Source organism: Mixophyes fleayi, chromosome 11 (genome assembly GCF_038048845.1).
Source record: "Mixophyes fleayi isolate aMixFle1 chromosome 11, aMixFle1.hap1, whole genome shotgun sequence".
In the NCBI taxonomy this organism is placed as follows: domain Eukaryota; kingdom Metazoa; phylum Chordata; class Amphibia; order Anura; family Limnodynastidae; genus Mixophyes; species Mixophyes fleayi.
The window spans coordinates 50,118,806-50,142,113 of record NC_134412.1 but is presented as its reverse complement, the minus strand read 5'-3'; positions in this window follow the sequence as shown (position 1 = coordinate 50,142,113).

Here is a 23,308-nt window from a genome sequence, read left to right as displayed (position 1 = left end):
TATTATTACAAGAGCTAGCAAGGGATTTAATAAAAAAAAAATATCCTTAGTGGAAAGATATCACTCTCGGACACCTGTTACAAAGTTGCACAGAGTTCTGCAGGTACTAGTGTGGCATTGCTAATTAAGAAAAGCAGCTGTTATTAAGTGCCTGCCAGAAGTCATAGGCCGGATTTACACTTGTAGCACCGGGAGGAACTGGAGGAGACAAGAGACTGCATTCACTTTATTTTCTATCATTCTCTGATTGATAGTGTTTCCAGAAAATTATAAACAGGGATGGACTGTAACGCTTTGAAATCATCTACAAGCAAGAAACAATATAAGAGCATTTGGCACTCAAGCCACGGATTAGATAGAAAACACTAAAATTTGAAGCAGTGTCTGTGAACGTCTCCATCTGTCAGATATTTTTTGATGAAATGATGGAAGTAGTGCAGCTGGCTGAACGGATCATTTCTCTTAAAAATGAAGATGCTTCGATTTATTTCTACAAGCTCCAGCTGCTGCTAAATTTTTTCTATTTAAAGTACTAGCTTCAATTTTAAGTGGAACTATCTGACACCAGAGGGCAATTCTTAACAACTGCAGTATTAAAATAAAATGAAAAAGGTGGTTGGTTGGATGGTTATGAAAGGGGGAGACAATTATGTATTTCCAGTTATGTGAAGGTAAGCATTATTAGTAGAAAAAATAGCAGTTATATAGCAAAAAATAGCCACTTTAAGTGAGATGTCACATGGATGCACTCTAAAGATTGTCTGAAGTTGACATATGGCTTAACTGTATGAGCAATATGATATATGACAATGTATTGATGTATATTAAGGGTGACTGGAGTTTTGCTGAGCAATTTCCTTTGTTCAATTATATGCATCTAAAATGAAAAATGAAACATTGGAATTCTATAGCAGTCATACTTACAAAGGGCAGAGATTCATCTGGACTATTTTTTTTGCAATAAAGTAGATGCATTCACTTGCTAAGCTTTATTAAAAAAGTATTATTTAGAGTAGAATGTCAGAATGCTTTATAATATTATATTTCCCATGACATACAGTACCGTATGTTCTGTAAGCATAACAATGCAGTTAAATGTCACAATCCTTAATGTCTTCATTTTATATATGCAAGTGTTTTTTTCCGAACCTTAAAGGAAATAGAAGTTCAATATTATGTGTGAAACGAAATACATGTTTTCAATGTGTTTTATTATGAAACATGTCTTGATTATTTTTATTACTTCTTAAGAGGTAAATGTACCCTCATATTTTTATTTTATTAGCAATGAGACCAAGGAGAATTTCAAAAAGGATTTGTGTGAATTTGTCGGATTATAATAGGGCCAGATGGGGTGACTGCCTGGGGTCCATATACAGTATTTGTATTTATCTTGGCTATCATTGATTAGTTTCCATAATAGAATAAGGACATGCTCTAAGGTTGATATAAGATGGTCAGTAACCATCAGCAACATGTTTATTGTATTTATCAGTAGGGTTCTCCGGTAGGATTCTTTAGGTGGTGGAATCATTTAGAAGGTTAGCTGCTTCTTCTAAATATTTAGTTTTATCCAGTATCACTATGCCACCACCTTTATTAGCTGGTTTTATAAATATTTCAGTAAAATAAGGGAACTGGGTTTAGGAAACAACATTTGTACTTAAATCAAAAACTGGTTAGAGAATAGGGAACAGAGAGTTGTTATAAATGGAACATTTTTACTAATTGGTCAAAAGTTTTAAGTGGAGTACCTCAACGTTCCGTGCTGGGGCCACTACCCTTTAGTTACATACAGCGAGTATCCCTGTGTTACAGGACTGAAAGTAAGTAACTCCCACCAATGTTTATGTGAAATAGACACTGAAAGTACAACATTCCACTCACATAAATGAACCAGGAGTCTTGCCATATACTATATGTGTCACGGGCACTAGGAGTCTTTGCCCAGGATATCACCAGATGATGGACTTACCAGAGTAATATAGTTGGTACTATGGTTCTCTGGTAGCAGGGTGACAACGGAACAGGAGAAACAGCAGATGGTGAGAGAATGCTCGAGGAAAGTCTATGACTAGCAGCAACTGGTAATGAGTAGATGAATGTACACGAGGAACCAGATGGACAAGGAAACATGAGGAAAGTCAGTGGTCTGCGTATAGCAAGTTGTACCACTGCTATAGTGAGGAGGAATGTCCAGGAGTAGCAAGGAGGTAGTGAGAGTCAGCGGTCTGCGTATAGCAAGTTGTACCGCTGTCTATAGTGAAGGAATGGAATCCAGGTGAAGGTAGGTAACGGGGAAGTCAGTGGTCTGCGTATAGCAAGTTGTACCACTGCTTATGTGAGAGGATACTTCAAACTGGTGTCACAGGGAACGGGAGTCAGTGGTCTGCGTCAGCAAGTTGTACCACTGTTATATATATGTGAGGAGGGGCATGAGGAGATGAATGTAAAGCAGAGTATACACGGGGCACACAGAACTTGATCCCACGATGATATCCACAATACAACGATAACTGACAAGCACTGCTTGAAGTTTACAAAGTCACAATAGCTATCCAGGCAATAGGAAACAAAGTCAATGGTAACAATAGCTTCAGAGGATAGGAGGCTCCGGAGGAGAACACAACTCAGTCCAAATGGATATGCAATACAAAAGCAAAGTCAATGGAAAGTATGCATACCACGGTTCAGGAGAGCAGGCTGTCAGAGAGACGTGCAGGGATACCTGAATGGCTGAAGGCCGGCAGGAGGAGAGACCACTGGAGGGTGGAAGCGGTAATCAGGTTGGTGCAGCGCACGGCAGGTAATCCAGAATCAGCGAAGCAATACTCAGGAAGCAGTAGTAAGTGGAACTGGAAACATGAAGAACACGGGAGAGTTGAGGCTGTCTGGTATCCAGTAGTAGTGGTGGAGGCAGCGGAGAGAAGGCACGCTGAACACGGGAGAGTAGAGGCGGTCTGGAACCTTGTAGAAGTAACGGAGGCAGCGGAGAGCTGACACGATAAACACAGGAGCGTTGAGACGATCAGGAACTCTGTAGTAGTAACGGAGGTAGCGGATAGGAATCAGCTGAGTGCAGGCACGATGAACACAGGAGAGTTGAAGTGGTCTGGAAACCACAATAGCAGTAAACAGGAATCAGCAGAGTGCAGGCACGATGAACACAGGAGAGTTGAAGTGGTCTGGAAACCACAATAGCAGTAAACAGGAATCAGCAGGAGCTGAATACATGAGGAACACAGGAACACCTTCAGAGGCTCATGGGGAATGAGACTCCAAGATCAGGCAACCAGGTAATGATCACAGGTGGTTTAAATAGGGAGGGTTGCCTGATCATCCAATCAATTAAAAGCAACAAGGACTGAAGGTTTGATAAGGGCTGCACATGCGCAGACCCTCAGGATGGCGGACGGACACGGTTCCTGAACACACGGGAAATGGCACTCACAGTCCGGTGAGTGACAGTACCCCCCCTTTTAAAGGTGGGCACAGAACACCTGGAACCGGGTTTGTCCGGAAACTTGAAATAAAACTTCTTAAGAAGAGCTGGAGCGTTGAGATCTTCTGCTTTGATCCATGACCGCTCCTCAGGACCAAAGCCCTTCCAATGAACGAGGAAACGAAGAACTCCTCGCGAAATTTTTGCATCCAATATGTGAGTAATCTCAAAGTCCTCGTCTTGATGAATTTAAACTGGCCGAGGTGCTGAAGGAGGGACCGAGAAACGGTTGATGATAAGAGGTTTGAGCAAAGACACATGGAAGGCATTGGAAATACGAAGGTTCTTAGGTAGTAGAAGTTTGAAACAAACTGGATTTATCACTTGAATGATCCTATACGGACCAATAAAACGAGGAGCGAACTTCATAGATGGGACCTTCAAACGAATATTTTTGGTTGATAACCAAACACGATCTCCGATTTTCAGTGGTGGAATAGCCCGTCTCTTTTTATCTGCAAAAGACTTATATCTGGCAGATGTTTTCTTTAAACAGGTTTTGACCTGAGACCAAATATTTTTGAAGGTCTGACAAACAGTCTCTACAGCAGGAACTTCGGTGGGAGGGAGGGCAGGAAATTCCGGAAAAGACGGATGGTGAACGTAAACCACAAAGAATGGAGTTTTAGAAGATGACTCATGATACATGTTGTTATGAGCGAATTCAGCCCATGGAAGCAACTCTACCCAGTTGTCTTGGTTGGCTAAAGAGAACGTCCTTATAAAAGTCTCAAGATCTTGATTGACCCTTTCGGTTTGTCCGTTAGATTGAGGATGGTAGGAGGATGAGAGTGATAATCGGATACCCAAGGTCTTACAGAGGGCCCGCCAGAATCTGGAAACGAATTGTACTCCTCTATCTGAAACAATCTCGGAAGGACATCCATGAATACGGAAGATTTCCTTGATGAAATAATCAGCCAGAGTAGATGAAGAAGGTAAACCGGTCAAAGGAACGAAATGTGCCATCTTAGAAAATCTGTCCACCACTACCCAAATAGTATTACAGTTTTTACTAGGAGGAAGATCAGTAACAAAGTCCATACTAATATGGGTCCACGGCTTGGAAGGGATGGGTAGTGGTTGAAGCAAACCCGCTGGAGTTCTGTGGGGAGTCTTAAACTGGGAACACAAATCACACGCAGCCACAAAATCTTTGACATCTTTCCTCATAGAAGGCCACCAGTAACTTCGAGAAAGAATTTTAAAGGTCTTGCGTTCACCAGAGTGTCCAGAAAAACGAGAAGAGTGAAACCACGAAAGGATTTTCTTCCTAAGAGCAGGAGGCACGAGGGTTCTCCCAAATGGTAGAACCTTAGTGGAAGTAGCAGCCAGAGAAACACATTTGGGGTCTAATATAGAGTGGTTGGGACCATCTTCAACGTCTGAGGACGTCAGAAAAGCTTGAGATAGGGCGTCTGCTTTTTTATTTTTTGCAGCTGGTTTGAAGGTTATGATTAGTTTAAAATGAGAAAAGAAAAGAGACCATCCTGCTTGACGAGGATTCAAACATTGAGCAGACTGTAAATATGACAAATTTTTATGATCAGTAAAAATTGTCACAGGATGACGAGCTCCCTCCAACAAATATCTCCATTCCTCTAATGCTACTTTTATAGCCAGCAACTCCTTGTCCCCGATGGTATAATTCTTCTCCGCAGGCAGAAGACCCCGAGAGTAAAAGGCACAAGGATGGAATTTTTGTTGCTCCGATCTTTGGGAGAGAATGACTCCTAAACCAACATTAGAGGCATCTACCTCTAGGAAGAAGGGAAGCGTCACATCAGGCTGTCGAAGAACAGGAGCAGAGGAGAAGGACTCTTTGAGAAACTGGAAGGCTTGAAGAGCCTCAGAGGACCATTGTTTAGTATTGGCCCCTTTACAAGTTAGGGCCACAATAGGAGATGCAATCGAGGAAAAGTCTTTAATGAAGCGTCTATAGTAATTGGCGAAACCTAAAAAACGCTGAATTGCACGAAGAGTAGTTGGCTGAGGCCAATGTAACACAGCATTCACCTTTTCTGGATCCATCTGAAGACCAACTACGGAGACAATATATCCCAGAAATGGAATCTGGGGCAACTCGAATGAACATTTTTCTAACTTGCAGAATAATGAATTTTTCCGGAGTCTGGAAAGGACCTCTGCCACATGTTGATGATGAGAAGGCAGGTCCTGCGAAAAGATCAATATGTCGTCCAGATAAACGATGACACAAACATATAACAAGTCCCGGAAGATCTCATTAATGAAACCCTGGAAAACAGCGGGGGCATTACATAACCCGAAGGGCATTACTAAATATTCATAATGCCCGTCTCTGGTGTTGAAAGCTGTCTTCCATTCGTCACCGGACCTGATTCGAATTAAATTGTAGGCACCACGAATATCCAACTTGGTAAAGATCCGGGCTCCCTTGATACGATCAAATAACTCAGTAATTAATGGAATGGGATACCGATTTTTGATAGTTATGGCGTTAAGTCCACGGAAATCTATGCAGGGGCGTAATGACCCATCCTTCTTTTTTATGAAGAAAAACCCTGCTCCAGCGGGAGAGGTAGAAGGTCGAATAAATCCTCGCTGGAGATTCTCTTGGATGTATTCAGATGTAGCTTGAGTTTCAGGTAACGAAAGTGGATACACACGTCCCCTGGGAGGAGTCTTGCCAGGTTGAAGATCAGTCGGACAGTCCCACGAACGATGAGGAGGAAGACGTTCAGACTGAGTTTTATCAAATACATCGGAAAAAGAAGCATACTGAGGAGGAAGTCCCGGTGAACAAGGTGAAATGGAGGATTGCTGTATTTTGAGAGGAACGACTTGAGAGAGGCAACGATGATGACATTCAGGCCCCCTAGACGTAACTTGAGGAGTGTGCCAGATCAATCTGAGGAGAGTGACGTTGAAGCCATGGAAGGCCTAATACAATAGGACTGGTAGTAACAGGAAGAATTAAAAATGAAATCTCTTCCTGGTGTAATACACCAATTTGAAGGGTTACTGGAGACGTACTCTGGGTGATGAGACCGTTAATAATGCGTGATCCATCGATAGCAGTCACAGTAATAGGTATTTTCAAAGTAATCACTGGTAGGGACCATTGATTCACGAGGGATTTAGAAATAAAATTTCCTGCACCTCCAGAGTCAATAAGTGCTTGGGACTTAAAGGATTTGGTAGCAAAGGAAACTGTAACATCAAAAGCACAAACTTTTAATTTCGTAGAACATGGAGAGGACTCCAGGGACCCTAACTTCACCTCTCCAGAACTGGTTAGGGCCTGGCATTTCCAGATTTTTTTAGGGCATGAATCGAGCATATTAGTAGAATCAGCACAATAGATACAAAGTCTATTTTTTACTCTTCGGTCCCTCTCCTCTGAAGTTAATTTGAAGCGACCTATCTCCATGGGTATCACCGGAGATGAAACTGGGCGAACTTGAGGGCTTGAGCGAAGAGGTGCTTTAAATGAAGTTGTTTTTCAGACTCTTATTCACGAAATCTCATGTCTACACGGTGGCAAAGAGAAATCAAATCTTCTAGAGAAGTAGGTAATTCTTGAGTAGTCAGTGCATCTTTAATTTTATCAGAAAGCCCCTGCCAGAAGGCGGCAATTAACGCTTCAGTGTTCCACTAAAGTTCAGAGGCTAATATCCGAAATTGAATGACGTACTGGCCTACAGTACGAGAACCCTGACGTAGACGGAGGATGCTGGATGCAGCGGAAATAACACGACCAGGTTCATCAAATACACTTCGAAACGTGGAAATAAATTTGGCACTATCTTGTAATAATGGATCATTTCTTTCCCACAGAGGGGAAGCCCATGCGAGAGCTTGTCCGGAAAACAAGGAAATGAGATAGGCCACTCTGGAACGATGAGTAGAGAAATTGTGAGATTGAAGCTCAAAATGAACTGAGCATTGATTTAGAAAATCCCTGCATGTTTTGGGGTCTCCATCATATTTTGACGGAGTAGGCAGGTGAAGCGTGGAAGCAGTAGACGCCTGGGATGGCACTGGGGAAACGGAGGAAGGCACAGGAGCATCAACAGTAGCTGTGATATTTTGCACAGCCGTTCTTTGGGAGGCTAACGCCCGGTAACACCGCAGCAAATGCCGTTGGCGAACATCCTGTTACTCAATACGGGTAACCAGATACTGCAGCATCTCTTTAGCTGTAGGTTCCGCACCTGGGTCTGTCATGGCCTGATCTTACTGTCACGGGCACTAGGAGTCTTTGCCCAGGATATCACCAGATGATGGACTTACCAGAGTAATATAGTTGGTACTATGGTTCTCTGGTAGCAGGGTGACAACGGAACAGGAGAAACAGCAGATGGTGAGAGAATGCTCGAGGAAAGTCTATGACTAGCAGCAACTGGTAATGAGTAGATGAATGTACACGAGGAACCAGATGGACAAGGAAACGTGAGGAAAGTCAGTGGTCTGCGTATAGCAAGTTGTACCACTGCTATAGTGAGGAGGAATGTCCAGGAGTAGCAAGGAGGTAGTGAGAGTCAGCGGTCTGCGTATAGCAAGTTGTACCGCTGTCTATAGTGAAGGAATGGAATCCAGGTGAAGGTAGGTAACGGGGAAGTCAGTGGTCTGCGTATAGCAAGTTGTACCACTGCTTATGTGAGAGGATACTTGAAACTGGTGTCACAGGGAACGGGAGTCAGTGGTCTGCGTCAGCAAGTTGTACCACTGCTATATATATGTGAGGAGGGGCACGAGGAGATGAATGTAAAGCAGAGTATACACGGGGCACACAGAACTTGATCCCACGATGATATCCACAATACAACGATAACTGACCAGCACTGCTTGAAGTTTACAAAGTCACAATAGCTATCCAGGCAATAGGAAACAAAGTCAATGGTAACAATAGCTTCAGAGGATAGGAGGCTCCGGAGGAGAACACAACTCAGTCCAAATGGATATGCAATACAAAAGCAAAGTCAATGGAAAGTATGCATATCACGGTTCAGGAGAGCAGGCTGTCAGAGATACGTGCAGGGATACCTGAACGGCTGAAGGCCGGCAGGAGGAGAGACCACTGGAGGGTGGAAGCGATAATCAGGTTGGTGCAGCGCACGGCAGGTAATCCAGAATCAGCGAAGCAATACTCAGGAAGCAGTAGTAAGTGGAACTGGAAACATGAAGAACACGGGAGAGTTGAGGCTGTCTGGTATCCAGTAGTAGTGGTGGAGGCAGCGGAGAGAAGGCATGCTGAACACGGGAGAGTAGAGGCGGTCTGGAACCTTGTAGAAGTAACGGAGGCAGCGGAGAGCTGACACGATAAACACAGGAGCGTTGAGACGATCAGGAACTCTGTAGTAGTAACGGAGGTAGCGGATAGGAATCAGCTGAGTGCAGGCACGATGAACACAGGAGAGTTGAAGTGATCTGGAAACCACAATAACAGTAAACAGGAATCAGCAGAGTGCAGGCACGATGAACACAGGAGAGTTGAAGTGGTCTGGAAACCACAATAGCAGTAAACAGGAATCAGCAGGAGCTGAATACACGAGAAACACAGGAACACCTTCAGAGGCTCATGGGGAATGAGACTCCAAGATCAGGCAACCAGGTAATGATCACAGGTGGTTTAAATAGGGAGGGTTGCCTGATCATCCAATCAATTAAAAGCAACAGGGACTGAAGGTTTGATAAGGGCTGCACATGCGCAGACCCTCAGGATGGCGGACGGACATGGTTCCTGAACACACGGGAAATGGCACTCACAGTCCGGTGAGTGACAATATGCAATTTACAAATCAGGTCAGCAGGTATTATTATGCCTGCGATTTTCATGTTAGTGGCAGAACAGCAGACATACTGCATGGGATGCCATTAGTTTGACAGTCACACAGTTACATTTTTGTATCAGTGGATTACATGTCAGCAATTGATACACTGAATGAGACATATTATTGCATTCTGCAAGTAATGGGTTACTGTATTTATTAGAAACAAATCGAGAAAAAAAAGCATACTGATACACTTCTTTCATTTTCTGTAATATTCTTGAAAAGCTAAGCTCAGCCAAAATGGTGGAATTTGTTTTTCAGAGGATGCCAAATGAATCCATCATATTTTGCACTATCATTTATATTTGAACTGGCATTTAAGCTGTATTTATATTCATATTGATATTTATCTCTGATTGTACACTTACATCTATGTTATTTTTAAAGGAATTTGGACATTGTTTTATTTGGTGTATTCATACCTTTGTATAGGAGCATTGTTACTAGCAAGATGCTTCATGGTTGACGTGGCTACATTATTGATTATATTGCATATTGTTAGTTGTACAAATTTTTTATATATTTGGAATTGAAATCATATTGATGCATTTCTTTTTGAATCATAAAAGTCTAAGAAATGTGTATTTGACAAAATATTCTGCTAAATAAAATTAAATTTCAAGACAGAATGTATAAACCAAGAAAAAATTATTTTTGCCAGTATTCATAGCCATGTTTGGGATACGTGATTTATTATGCAAGTTGTGAACCAGTCCTTAGAGGATTCTGACATTCATGACTTGCTGTCGATATCAACCAACATCTTTTCTGGGGTCTGGTGAGTCAGCTTCAGACACCTGTATTCAGCTTTGGTTGTTCCCACAGTTCTAATTTTGCTCACCAAAAGTGGGCCCTCATATCTATTTAAAGTTTGAGAGTAGGCTGATATAATTTCAGCCTGAAGTCCGCTAAACATTTGCTATGTTGGTTAAAACTGAGAGATTTGTGTACCATCTTTCCCATCTTTCTTTCTAAAATTGCTCAGAAAGGAACAGTTTACTTGTACTTCTGTGTTAGGAACAGTGTGTGTGCTAATAAAGATGTCCTCCACTGTGCTGAACAACTGTTGGTATAACCTCCAGGCAACCAAATCCAGTTTTCCAGGGCCATGAAATTACCTAAGTACTTGAAAGAAAGGCAATTGGCACATCTTTGTAATAGGGGCAATTTTGCACACAACGCTGAGGCAATGAGGACAGACCATGGCAGTCTGGTCCCATGCAAACTTCCAGACAAAGACTTGGATGCCAAAGGATTCATACACTGTGCTGCCTGCCAAGGCTTGTTTGCAAGGAAAACCCTGTGGAAAACACATGAAGAAATGTAAGCTAAACCAAGGGGGCAACAAGCTCACACCTGGCAAAAAACAGAGTCCAGTCACTGTGTGCCCTTGCTCAGCCTGTTCCACCTGATATCAGTGATGGCTTTTGGAAGCTCTTGAGCGACATGACCCAGGATAAAGTCTTACTCGCACTCAAAAATTACCGATGCATCATGCAGATAGGACAGCATCTCTTCAGCCGGGTTGGTTTAGATGTTTGCAGGCACGAGTACATCCGTCAGCAGCTTAAAAAAATGGACAGGCTACTGCTATTGGCCAGAAGAGGTACCCCTTTGGAAAGAATGGATGACTTTACCATCCCATTGAACTTTCTGCGTGTAGTAGATGCAGTGAAGCTGGTAGCTGGCTATGACAAGGAGACGGGTGCATTTAAGATGTCCTCACTTGCACTCAAGGTCAGGCACGTCCTGCAAAAGATAGCAAGCATTGTGGATTGCTGAGCCATGATGGAGGGCTGCATTGCTGAGGTTGAAAACACACAAAACTTTAGGAAGATATATGAGGCGAAATGGAATGAGTTGATCTCATTGGCTGCTTTGAAAACTCTTAAGGAGTCCAAGTGGAACATGCCTCAGCTCTTACCTTTCACGGAAGATGTGAAAAAGATGGACTTGTACCTTAATGAGAAGCAGCAAGCCTACCAAAGCGGTCTTTCTACCGAGCATAAGCTTAACAACTGGGCACTGCTTGAAAAAGTCACTCTGACACAGGTAATCTTGTTCAATTGAAGAAGGGAAGGGGAAGTTTCTAAGATGTTGACGATTACCTTCTCCTCAAGAAATACTTCGGATCTCGATGAAGATGTGGCCCTAGCGGTTTTCGAGGTTGTGCAGAAGCTCTGCCGGCACTTCACTCACATTGTAATACGTAAAAAACAAGGAGAAAAGTTCCCATCCTGCTGCCACCAGCCATGCAAGGTGCAATGGAACTTCTTGCAGAGATGCGTGAAGAATGTGGAGTGGATAAAACGAAATGCCTACATGTTTGCCAGACAAGCTGCCTTGTCACACTTGAGAGGCTCCATGGAAAATTTCCCGGTTTTTAATAATCACCAGCTGTAAAGTACAATTTCTATGTGCATACATAGGTCCTCTTTCCAAGTAATCTCAGTAGACCACATTAATTAACTACAATAACATGTAACCAGGGCCGCTGCTAGGGTCCTCGGTGCCCTAGGCACAATGTCAAAATCCGCTCCCCCCCCCAGGCACATTGTAAAAAAATCTGCTCCACGACACAATGTAAAAAAATCCGCCCCCCCGTCTTTCCTTACCTTGGCTCCATAAAGCTGGTCCTCTCTGCCGGGTCCCATCCCTCACTGACCTGACACTGTCGGGCCGTGATGATGATGTCACATCCGACAGTCAGCGAGTGGAGGGGAGGGGAGGAGACAGAGCGCCCCATCAGCTGTTGGAGGGAAGGGCGGCGGTGGTGATCCATAGCCCCTCCCCCTCCCCGTGAAACTATCTGAAGCTGTGCGGCGGCCATGGAAGGTATGCTCAGCGGTCACCGCATGGTTTTAAACGACACTAATAAATGCTTTTTAATTCTGTGGCACCCACCAGAGCCCAGCCGGGCCTGCATGTAACACTATGAAGATACATATGTATAGTATTTCTAATTTCATACATGAAAGGAGCGCCAGTATCACTGCAATGTGAGCTAATATAGTGTCTCTTTAGTGGCACAAATAAAATGGCTTCACAAAAGTCTTAAGATTATATTATCACTTTAGGGTCAGAAGTCCTTCTATCCGAACATATATTTGGAAGTATAGTATGATTCTGCTACAACATGTAAAGATATCACCACTTTAGGCTGTCACATCCCTGACTCTTAATATAGTCATATTACTCTGTACAAATGATGTTCATTATCGTGTGGTGCACCTAGAACATTAAACATACTGATACAAAAGGATTCCAAGAGAGAAAAAAAGAAATGTTCTAAATGGGGCACTCAGTGACTTGAGTATAGATATCATTAAAACTTAATTATTTATTAAAAATTATTTCTAAATTAATAATATCTGGACAAAATGAAAATTATTTTAATATCATTAATAAATAAATACATTTTAATGGTATCTATATTCAAGTCTCTGAATGCCCCATTTTGAACATTTCTTTTTTTTTTGTCTCTTGGAATCCTTTCATATCAATCCAGTATCTAGGCAGTGTATCCTAAATTGTTCTTTCACAAGTAGCCACCTTAAATAATGATCCCAATTGTAAAGCGCTACGGAATTTGATGGCGCTTTATAAATAAATGTTGATGATGATGATGATCTGTCTATGAGCTGCTTGCTATTATCCAGCTCAAATTGTAGCTGCACTTAAAGCCAATAGAAAACAAATGCCAACACTATAACATTCTGCTATAAAGCTATTGGGTACCTACCTAATATGTTCATGCAGAACTCTTTAAGAAAATCTTTCATAATGCATATTTATGTCTGCCAAAGGCTAATGGTACTGAAGCTCCTCGTCAAAGGGGGGTATTGTAATATAGTGTTTTCGTAAGTGTTCGTGCACCTGATCGTCTTGCTGCAAAATACTAAATCCTATGTCATGTCATGACATGCTATATAAATGGCACACATAGTCTATATAAATAGAAGGTCTGCATTACTCAATGACCATTATATAATAATATAAATGCAAACTAGATGTTGTTGTTATATGAGCAGATGTAATCTTAGTAAAATATGATTTGCTGCTTTAGAGGAAAGGTGCCTCTAATGAAAACTATTTTGCCTTGAAAAAGATTCCAGGAGGAGAAGAAACGTGTTGGCTATTTCGTGTATCATCAAGCCCTACCTGTTGTCGAGTACATCTTAAGAGGAAAGAAAATCTATTTGTCATCTGTGGCCGCGGCAAACTCTTTCCCTATGCATTTGTATTCTGGACTTCTGGTAAGAGTTATTTGCCCTAATCTTTGTGGCTGTTTTTATTCTATGTATGATTTGTTACATGCATATTTTATATACATATGTGATATTAAAAAGTTAATACACTAGAGAGCATCTCTCCTATTTTTTTTTATGATATTCTGTTGAAGTCTACTGTATCCAGAGAATCCTTTGGGAGGTTCAAGCCTGATTCTTATACAGTGCTGTTGATAAAGAAATTTTCTTGTAAGCATACAGTGCACTAGGGAGATGGTGGTGTGAAGCACATTATTGGGGACATTTATTCCCACTTTCACCGCTGGTTATCAGGAGGTCTTCAGTTTGATCTTGGGATATTTTTGGGACTTCCACTGTGTGTTGACAGACTAATATTGAATTTACTGCACTATTATACTGTATTTTCATTTTACATGTTCTTTGGTACGCCTGTGAGAGTATGAGTGAAATTTAAGATGATGACTGGTGTATCTAGTATGCAGCCGCATCAAAATATGCTTAAAGCATTCTTACATGTAACTCAAAATAACTAGGTTACAGTGCAGTTTTTTTGAGCACTTTGTGTACGTATAAGTTTTTTCTATTTGCATATGTTTTTTGGATTTAGTGGAATCCTGTTTATAGGTACTGAGCAGCTCGGAGATAGCGCTATAGTTGAACTGTATTTGGTTCTATCATCATAAACTTGTTGATCATGACTATCTTTTTAAATGTTCTAAACTAAATAAATAATTAAAAACCCCTGGCGTAGTGTCCCACTATATCTCTGGGCAATGCTCTAATTGGCTAGAGTGTGAGATATTTAGTTTGAATCCATCACAGAATTAGCTGTAACTTAACCAGGCTATTAGCGCTGTTGTCTGTTTCACTCTAGAGGTTAAGACCATGATGTGTTTTTCTTTATTTCTTATCTAACACTGCAAAGATCCATACTGATTATAATTCTCAACAGCACGTATCTTTACACCAGAAGAGTTAAGTATTTGTAAATGATTATACCTGCTAAAAGGAAAAACTGCAAAAGCAGCTTACTCAAAATAGGCTGCATATCCAGGGAACATGACACACATTAATTTAGGTTGCACATGCACACCTCCAATCTGTCTCTCCAGGAAGAGGGGACTATAAGTGTGGAACTCAAAATTCCATGTTGTTTCAATGCTCATACTCAGTAAACCAAAGCTGAATTTTACTCTTCAGATTTGGACGTAAGGAGGTCCTAGGCACAGAAGTAGAAAAAAATCTAATCATGCTTTTTTTTATCATAATCAAAATGTATAAAATCTTTTAAGCTGACTTGCTATGCTCCTAGTGTAAGATGCAAAGGTTTTTATTTAACAAGGAACAGCTAAGGATGCTGGTAATGTAAGGATTATTGAATATAATTCATGCAATAAAAGGGTACATTCTGTGCCTACCAGCATATAACAAACATTATGACAGCAATCAACTGCTTTCCTTCCAAGCAAAACAATCACATTGATTTATTACGGATAGTGCTTTTCTCTTCGTTGCTTCTTCCTACTCTCCACTTCATTCATTTAACAAACAACATGCTTGCATGGAGTATAATTTTCTGACAAGTGAGTCAGTGTATTCCTCTATTATTAGATTATAATTAATAACTTGTCAAACTTAGGCTAGCTAAAGTTTAAATTGCATTTAATCATAATGTTTTAATGGGGTAAAAAACTGTTTATTATATAAACATATTTGGAATTATACAAAATCACCATATTTTGATCTTCTATTATTCTTCCACTCTGTGTAACATTTTAGATATAATTATTTACTTTAAGAAAATAATGACACTTTGCTCATCAATCTAATTCTGGAAATGTTTTACATATGTAAGGCTCTCAAAAATTGCAATTTATTGATAATTATAAAAATGGTTACAATAGTGGATAAGTTAACTGCTTTGTTTTATAAGAACTATGTATTAGCGGTGTTTTCAAGAACTAGGTTAATTGGAAATGATGTAGCTGTTTTAAAAGCAGTGTGGTATTTGTCCCTTTTTCTTCTTCCTCTTTATGCTGCCCTCTGTGCAGAAGCTTTACAGCAGGGGTGTCCAACCTTTTAGCTTCCCTGGGCCACATTGGAAGACGACGAGTTGGTTTGGGCCGCACATAAAATACACTAACACTAACGATAGCTGATCATCCAAAAAACCATAGAAAACATAGTTAACATATTAAACTTACTTGGAAATGAAGTTAGTAAGAGTTAGGAAACCTGTTGCAGAATCATGATTAAAGCAGTAGTCCCATTACCAGCTACAATTTAACTTACCTGCATCTGCCCCTTAGTGGGGTTCGGGGAAGTAAATGCCCAAAACTTTTTTTTTTCCTCTCTTTCTGCACCCAGGAATCATTTTTTTATTGACCAGTTTGAAATGGTCACCGATATAGGTAGCATCAAGAGGACTAATAGAAATCTACAGAGATTTAAAGATGGCGGGGAAAATGGAGCAGCCTCCGATGAGGGTAACAGTGGGTGATATTTTCACCCTACTCAGCACTGCACATTTAAAATGGTTTAAAATATTAAAAATACAATCATCTCTTAATATTTATATTAGATACATACAGAGAACAAAGCTAGTTCATAATTGCATGGTGCAGAAAGTCCAAAGTCAGAGTAACAACAATAAGATACTGGATAATCTTTCACTGCTGCTGATAGTTCGCGCGGGTGACTCCTCTGTGGTGCACTAAGCAATGGATGTCGGGTGAGATGACGTCACTCCTGACATTCACTGTGAGCGCCGCACGGAGGAGGAGACCAGGGAGAGAGCCGGAGTGCCAGCTGACATGACCGCAAGGTAAGTATTTTCTTTTTTTTTTTTTTTGCAGGATTTTTTTTTCATTAACAGCGCTGCCCCCTTGCCACAACCAAAACTACTGCTGGGCCACATTTACAGGTTTGCAGGTTTAAATGATATGGAAAAACATTACAGCACAAGCTCTCATAGAAACAAGAGGAATATAGAACAATAAGGTTTACTATACAGTAAAGAAAAACTATTGTACTCACATCTGTGAGGAGTTCTCAGGCATGTAAATTATTGGATAAGTAAAGAACACTACTATTGGCCCCAGGAGTCACACGGTGCTAAATGTAGGTTCAAAAGTAAACAAAGACAAGGGTGGGTTTTCAACCAGTTTCACATTCACAGCCCTGATATTAGCATTGTGAGTGTGATATTTAGAAGTGCAAAAGGGCAGAGGGTCATGTAACCTGTCTGGAGAATGTAGAAGCTTATATTTTTTCATTGGAAGTTGTGCAGTCCTTAAGAAGCAATGAAACATTTTACTTCTGGACTTCGTTGAGCAGTCCACGAGTTTGGATTCTGTTGCTTTTACTATACCAGTTATCCATTTGTTGATATTGTTTATCTTTCCCTCACATATGCTGATGTTGTTCAATGCCATTGGTATTTTTCATTTTTAATTCTCTTTCCTCAACAGGCATTTTTTACTCTTCACCAGTTAGTACTGACACTCTTGTGGTGGTGATCTAATTTTTCTAACTACTTGCATCAGGTGCCTACTTATGAACTTAACCCTAATAGATTCCTTTGATACCTATGCTGGTTAGGGCTCATGTTAATCCTTTTATGATAGTAATCTATTACATTATTTATTTGTTTTTTCATGATAACCTTGCTTTTTTCACTACATTTACAATTTGTTTACATAACTTTCAAATTGTCTAGGTAGGGTTCATTTGACCCATATGTTTGCTGAACAGTAGTTTTACAAAATGCTGCCACTGTGCCCGTGTTGGTATTACCGTCCCTTTATTACTACCTCTCCATGGGACTGGCCTTCCCTCCTATGAGTTCTAGCTGCGGTGTTCTCTTGTTTTGTTACAATTTTGCAATTATATGTTGTGATTTTTGTGAATTAACCTCTTTCCTTCTCCCTTCCTTCTTCCCTTCCCCAGATCCTCAGCTGGTGTATGCTTCTACGTCCCAGATTACCTATGATGGTGTCCACCCATAGTAGCCACTTAGCCATCATGCTTACTATGACAAATTCTCTAAAGCTTTGCTCAATTAATGCCAGAGGCCTTAATATACTAGAAAAACAGTCCCAAGCACTTCACGCCTTTCACCCTGACATAATACATGTGGTCTTTATACAGGAGACACACTTTTATGGTTGTAACCCTTCTGGTAAAAGCAAGGGTGTTGATATTTTGTTTTCCAAACACCTGTCAATAACCAATGTATCCCACCACACCTTTTGGAGGGGCAGGGGTCTCTTGGTGAAATGTACAATTTTCCAACACCTGTACTCCTTTATTAATGTCTTTGCTTCTAATGAGGGACAGGTAACTTTCTTATTGGAGATGTTGGATGCTCATGTGGTAAACATGGTAATTCTGGGTGGTGACCTGACCTGAATTGGGTGATGGATCCTCTTCTTGACACATCTGGTGGTGCCCCAAGGCACCCTTAATGACATCGTCAGGTAAGACATATCTTCCATGATTCCCAGTTGGCTGATGTATGGCGCCTCCAAGTGATGGGATACCGGAAGTATTCCATGTATACTACACAAAACTATACAATATTCTTGGTGCATCTTCCCCCTCCGAAAATACATGTCACAAAGAGGAAATAGCTGAATACCTGTGAACCTGTAAGTTTTCCAAAAAATTTTTAGATGTCAGATACACCTTAGATGAACCTTTCACTTTGCCGCAACTGGAGGTGGCAATCTCGTCTACCCTTTCTGGTAATAGTCAAGGCCCCGATGGTTTCACCAAGGCTTACTATTAATCCTTTGGACCCAAATAGAACCCTCTACTTCTGCAAGTGTTTAATAAGATCTCAGCTGACAAAGGTTTCTCCCAACAGTCATTAGAGGGCCATGTCACAGTCCTACCAAAAGAGGGGATGAACCCTGCCCAGTGCTACAGCTACAGGTCAATCTCCCTACTTAATGTTGACCTGAATTTATTTGTGAAATTGCTTGACTTAAGCTCCTCTTACCCTCATTGACCCATAGCAATCAGGTTAGTTTTGCGCCAGGGCGTGAGACTTGGGCCAACACCACCAAGGTCATTGATCTAATATATTCCAAAATTTGGACAGGCACTCAGGCTCTTCTTCTGTTGACAGATGCGGAAAAGGTGTTTGACAGGTTAGATCGCCTGTTTCTGTCCAAAATGTTGCAGACATAGGATTACTCTTTATACAACAATCCTAGGGCTAGATTTAAAATTAATGGTTCTCGCACAGTCCCTGTTAATATTTGTAATGGAGCAAGGCATTGTGCTCCTTATTTCCTCCAGTGTTTGTTTTGTGCATTGAGGCCTTGGCTAATTCTATTAGAAATAATCATGATATTATGGGTCCAGGTGGGGGGGAATTCCCATTTTTTGCAGATGATCTGTTGTCTATTTTTATCAACACTGTTTCCTCACTACCCAATATGATATTGGAGTTCCAAAAATTTGGACGCCTTTCTAATTTTAAAATCAACTATTCCAAGTCGGTAGCCTTGAACCTTTAAGTGTCTCCTACTACACTGGCAAGCATCAAAAATGCATTCCTCTTCACCTGCTGTCCATCGCATATAAAATACATAGGGGTGCTTATTACCAAAAAATCACTGTGATTTGTTTGGTAACTTTGTTCAGTTATAGACTAAATTGTATGCCAAGCTTAGGCGTTGGCATCCTCTGGGCTTTTCTTGGATAGGGATTAATATTATTAAAATGTCCAAGGTGATTTATCTACTCCAGACACTTACGATTACTCTTCAACCTAAATTTTTTGTGGTCTTGCAATCACTCACTAGGGATTTTGTGTGGGCCGCCTCCTTTTCTCCAGGCTTCTATATCCAAACAATGGATTGCAATTGAGGGTCATGAGATGGGCATCCCTTCTCTTATTCTCTCATGGTTTTCAAAGCTTCTTGGCTCGGCTCATTTCACTATTGGTCCTACTTTGCACTACTGGGCAATGTTAAGGCATTTAGAATATATTTCTATCCTCAGTTATCCTTAATGCCTATGTCATAGAATCCTGAATTTCCCCAGGAATGCCCCCTAGGTAAATTTGGTCTCTGAATCAACAAATCAGGGGGTTGCTCTGAGCTTGCCATCTGACAGATGGCAATATCCGTACTTTCTCCACTCTGCAAGAGCAGTTTTATTTGCTGCCAGATGATTTTTTGTTGTACTTGCAGACTTGACATTTTCTCCTTGATAAAAATAATCTTTCGGTTACTGGTAGGGCCCTAACATCTTTTGAGCTGTTGTGCTGGAACTTACAGGACCCTAAACATAGTAGCTATACTAATTATCTATGTCTGGTGGAAAACCTTCATGATTCTCATCCAAAGTATACCAAATTGTGGAATCGAGATTTTGCCAGATCCTATTCTGACGAGTTTTGGCCTAAGAATTTCCAGTACTTCCAGGTGAGTTCTTCTAGCATTTTGGTCTTGTAGACCCAGTTCAAAGTATTCTCTAGGTGGTACAGATGTCCTTTTCAGTTATCTAAAATGCATCCTGTGGTCTCGGGTAAGTGCTAGAGATGTGGATCAGAACTCAAGTCATTTTTACATATTTGGTTGAAAAAAATCTAGGCTGGTCCTGTTCCCTCAGACCTGAGTTTCTGGTTGCTTAACCATATAACTATTCCAATATCCTAATACAAGAAATAATTTCTTAGACATCTTTATAATGCAGCCAAAGCTGTGATACCTCTCCATTGGAGATCCCCTGCTCCCTCTACCCATAAGGAAGGGATAACAAGAAATGATGGATAATCTCTCCCAGTACTGTCCGCTACACAGATTATGTCTCCACCTGGGCTATCTGGTTGGATTTCCCTCCCTCTTCTCCCAACTCACTTTAGAAGTTTATAACCATTTTTAGAAGACTGCGCTAAATAGAGATCCTATGCATCATCATCATCATCATCATTTATTTAGATAGCGCCAACATATTCCGTAGCGCTTTACAATTGGGGACAAACATAATAAACTAATAAACAAACTGGGTAAAACAGACAAAGAGGTGAGAAGGCCCTGCTCGCAAGCTTACAATCTATGGGACAATGGGAGATTGACACATGAGGTTAAGTCTACATTTTGCATTTTGGCCCAGCCAGACTGCAAAGGTAAAAGTGACTCATAAGCTAAATGAACCCGTCACACAACAATGTTGGTCAGGGGGCAGCCGCCCCGCGTGAAATTGTGTAACAGGCTAAAGGTAGCGAGGTTAAGAGGGTGGCCGAGGAATATTATAAGCTTGTCGGAAGAGGTAGGTTTTCAGAGAACGCTTGAAAGTTTGTAGACCAGAGGAGAGTCTTACAGTGCGAGGGAGAGAATTCCACAGAGTGGGTGCAGCCCGAAAAAAGTCCTGTAACCGGGAATGGGAGGATGTAATGAGGGTGAATGAGAGACGCAGATCTTGTGTAGAACGGAGTTGCCGGGTTGGGAGATATTTTGAGACAAGAGAGGAGATGTATGTTGGTGCAGCTTTGTTGATGGCCTTGTAGGTTAGTAAAAGTATTTTATATTGGATTCGGTACAAAACAGGCAGCCAGTGTAGAACATACAGAGTGATTCAACAGAGGAAGAACGATTTGCAAGGAAAATCAGTCTTGCCGCAGCGTGCAAAATAGATTGTAGAGGTTTGAGTCTGTTTTTGGGAAGACCAGTAAGGAGGGAATTGCAATAGTCAATGCGGGAGATGATGAGTGCATGAATTAAGGATTTTGCAGTGTCTTGCGTGAGATATGTGCGAATTCTGGAAATGTTCTTTAGATGTATGTAGCAGGATTTAGATATAGAGTCAATGTGGGGAACAAAGGATAGGTGTGAGTCAAGGATTACACCTAGGCAGCGAGCTTGTGGGGTGGGATTTATGGTCATGTTATCAACAGAGATAGAAATGTCAGGTATGCTCTTGTTGGTGGGTGGGAATATTATTAACTCTGTTTTAGAAAGATTAAGTTTGAGTTGGCGAGAGGACATCCAAGATGAAATGGCAGAAAGACAGTCAGTTACACGGGACAAAACAGATGTCGAGAGATCAGGAGATAATAGATAGATTTGGGTATCATCCGCATAGAGATGATACTGAAAGCCAAAGGAACTTATTAGATTTCCAAGAGAAGCGGTATAGATAGAGAACACCAGAAGACCTAGCACTGAGCCTTGTGGTACTCCAAATGATAGGGGAAGCGGAGCACAGGTGGCTCCAGAGAAATTAACAGTGAAAGAGCGATTAGAAAGGTAGGATGAGAACCAGGATAGAACAGTGTCTTGAAGACCTATGGATTGTAGCGTTTGTAGGAGAAGAGAGTGGTCAACGGTGTCAAATGCAGCCGAGAGATCCAGGAGAATTAGGAGAGAGTAATGGCGTTCAGTTTTAGCATTGATCAGATCATTGACAACCTTAGTCAATTCAGTCTCTGTGGAGTGTTGAGAACGAAAGCCAGACTGAAGAGGATCCAACAGGTTGTTAGTGGAAAGAAAGTGTGTGAGGCGAGTGTAGAAGCTTGGAGGGGCACGGCAGCTGAGAGATTGGACGGTAATTTGATAGAGAGTTTGGGTCGGAATCTTGTTTTTTTAGAATAGGAGTAATCACTGCATGCTTATATAGTGATGGAAAGATGCCAGTAGAGAGCGAGAGATTACAGATTTGAGTTAGAGGTGAAATGAGGACAGAAGACAGGGATCTACCAATTTGCGAGGGAATAAGATCAAGATGACAGGAGGTAGAGTAGGAAGATAAGAGGAACGTAGAAATTTCCTCTACATTTGTGGGGTCAAATGAAGAGAGGGTGTCAGAGGGTAGTGGGAAGGAATTGAGCTGATTGCTTGTCAAGGAAGAGGATACCATTTCTAGTCTGATCTTGTCAATCTTGTCCTTGAAGTAGGAAGCAAGATCCTGAGCACTGATAGTAGATGGACGGTTCGGGGTGGGAGGGTTGAGAAGATATTTAAATGTATTGAAAAGGCATTTGGGGTTAGAAGCCTGAGCATAGATAAGAGATTGGAAGTATGTTTGTTTTGCAGTGTCCAGAGCATTTTGATAGGATTGGTAGACAGAAGTATATGCAAAGAAGTCATTAGAGGTGCGAGAATTACGCCAGTGACGTTCTGCTTTACGGGACAGTTTTTGAAGATTTTGTGTTGCTTTAGTGTGCCACGATTGACATCGAAGTCGACGTGTAGTATGTAGTGTTGCTGGAGCCACTTGATCAAGGGCTGTTGCTAAGGTTTGGTGAAAATGGGGTACTGCTATCTCAGGGGATGAGAATGTAGAGATAGGGGAGAGAAGGTGTTGGAGAGAGGTGGAAAATTGTTAAAGATTAATAGAATTCAGATTTCTGCGGGTATGAGGAGGCTTGGTAGAGTTAGACAGTAGAGAGGTTAGAGCAGTGGGGGTGAGTGAGTAGCTGATAAGGTGATGATCCGAGAGGGGGAAGGGTGTGTTAAGAAAATTAGAAACTGAGCATAGTCTATAGAAAACAAGATCAAGGCAGTGGCCATCCTTATGAGTAGATGATTCAATCCACTGCGAGAGGTCAAGTGAGGAGGTTAGAGAGAGTAGTTTAGAAGCAGCTTTGGAAGGTGGGTTTTCAATGGGGATGTTGAAATCACCCATGATGATGGTGGGGATGTCTGAAGATAAGAAGTGAGGGAACCATGCAGAGAAATCCTCAATAAATTGTTGGTGTGCTCCAGGGGGACGATAGATCACTGCAA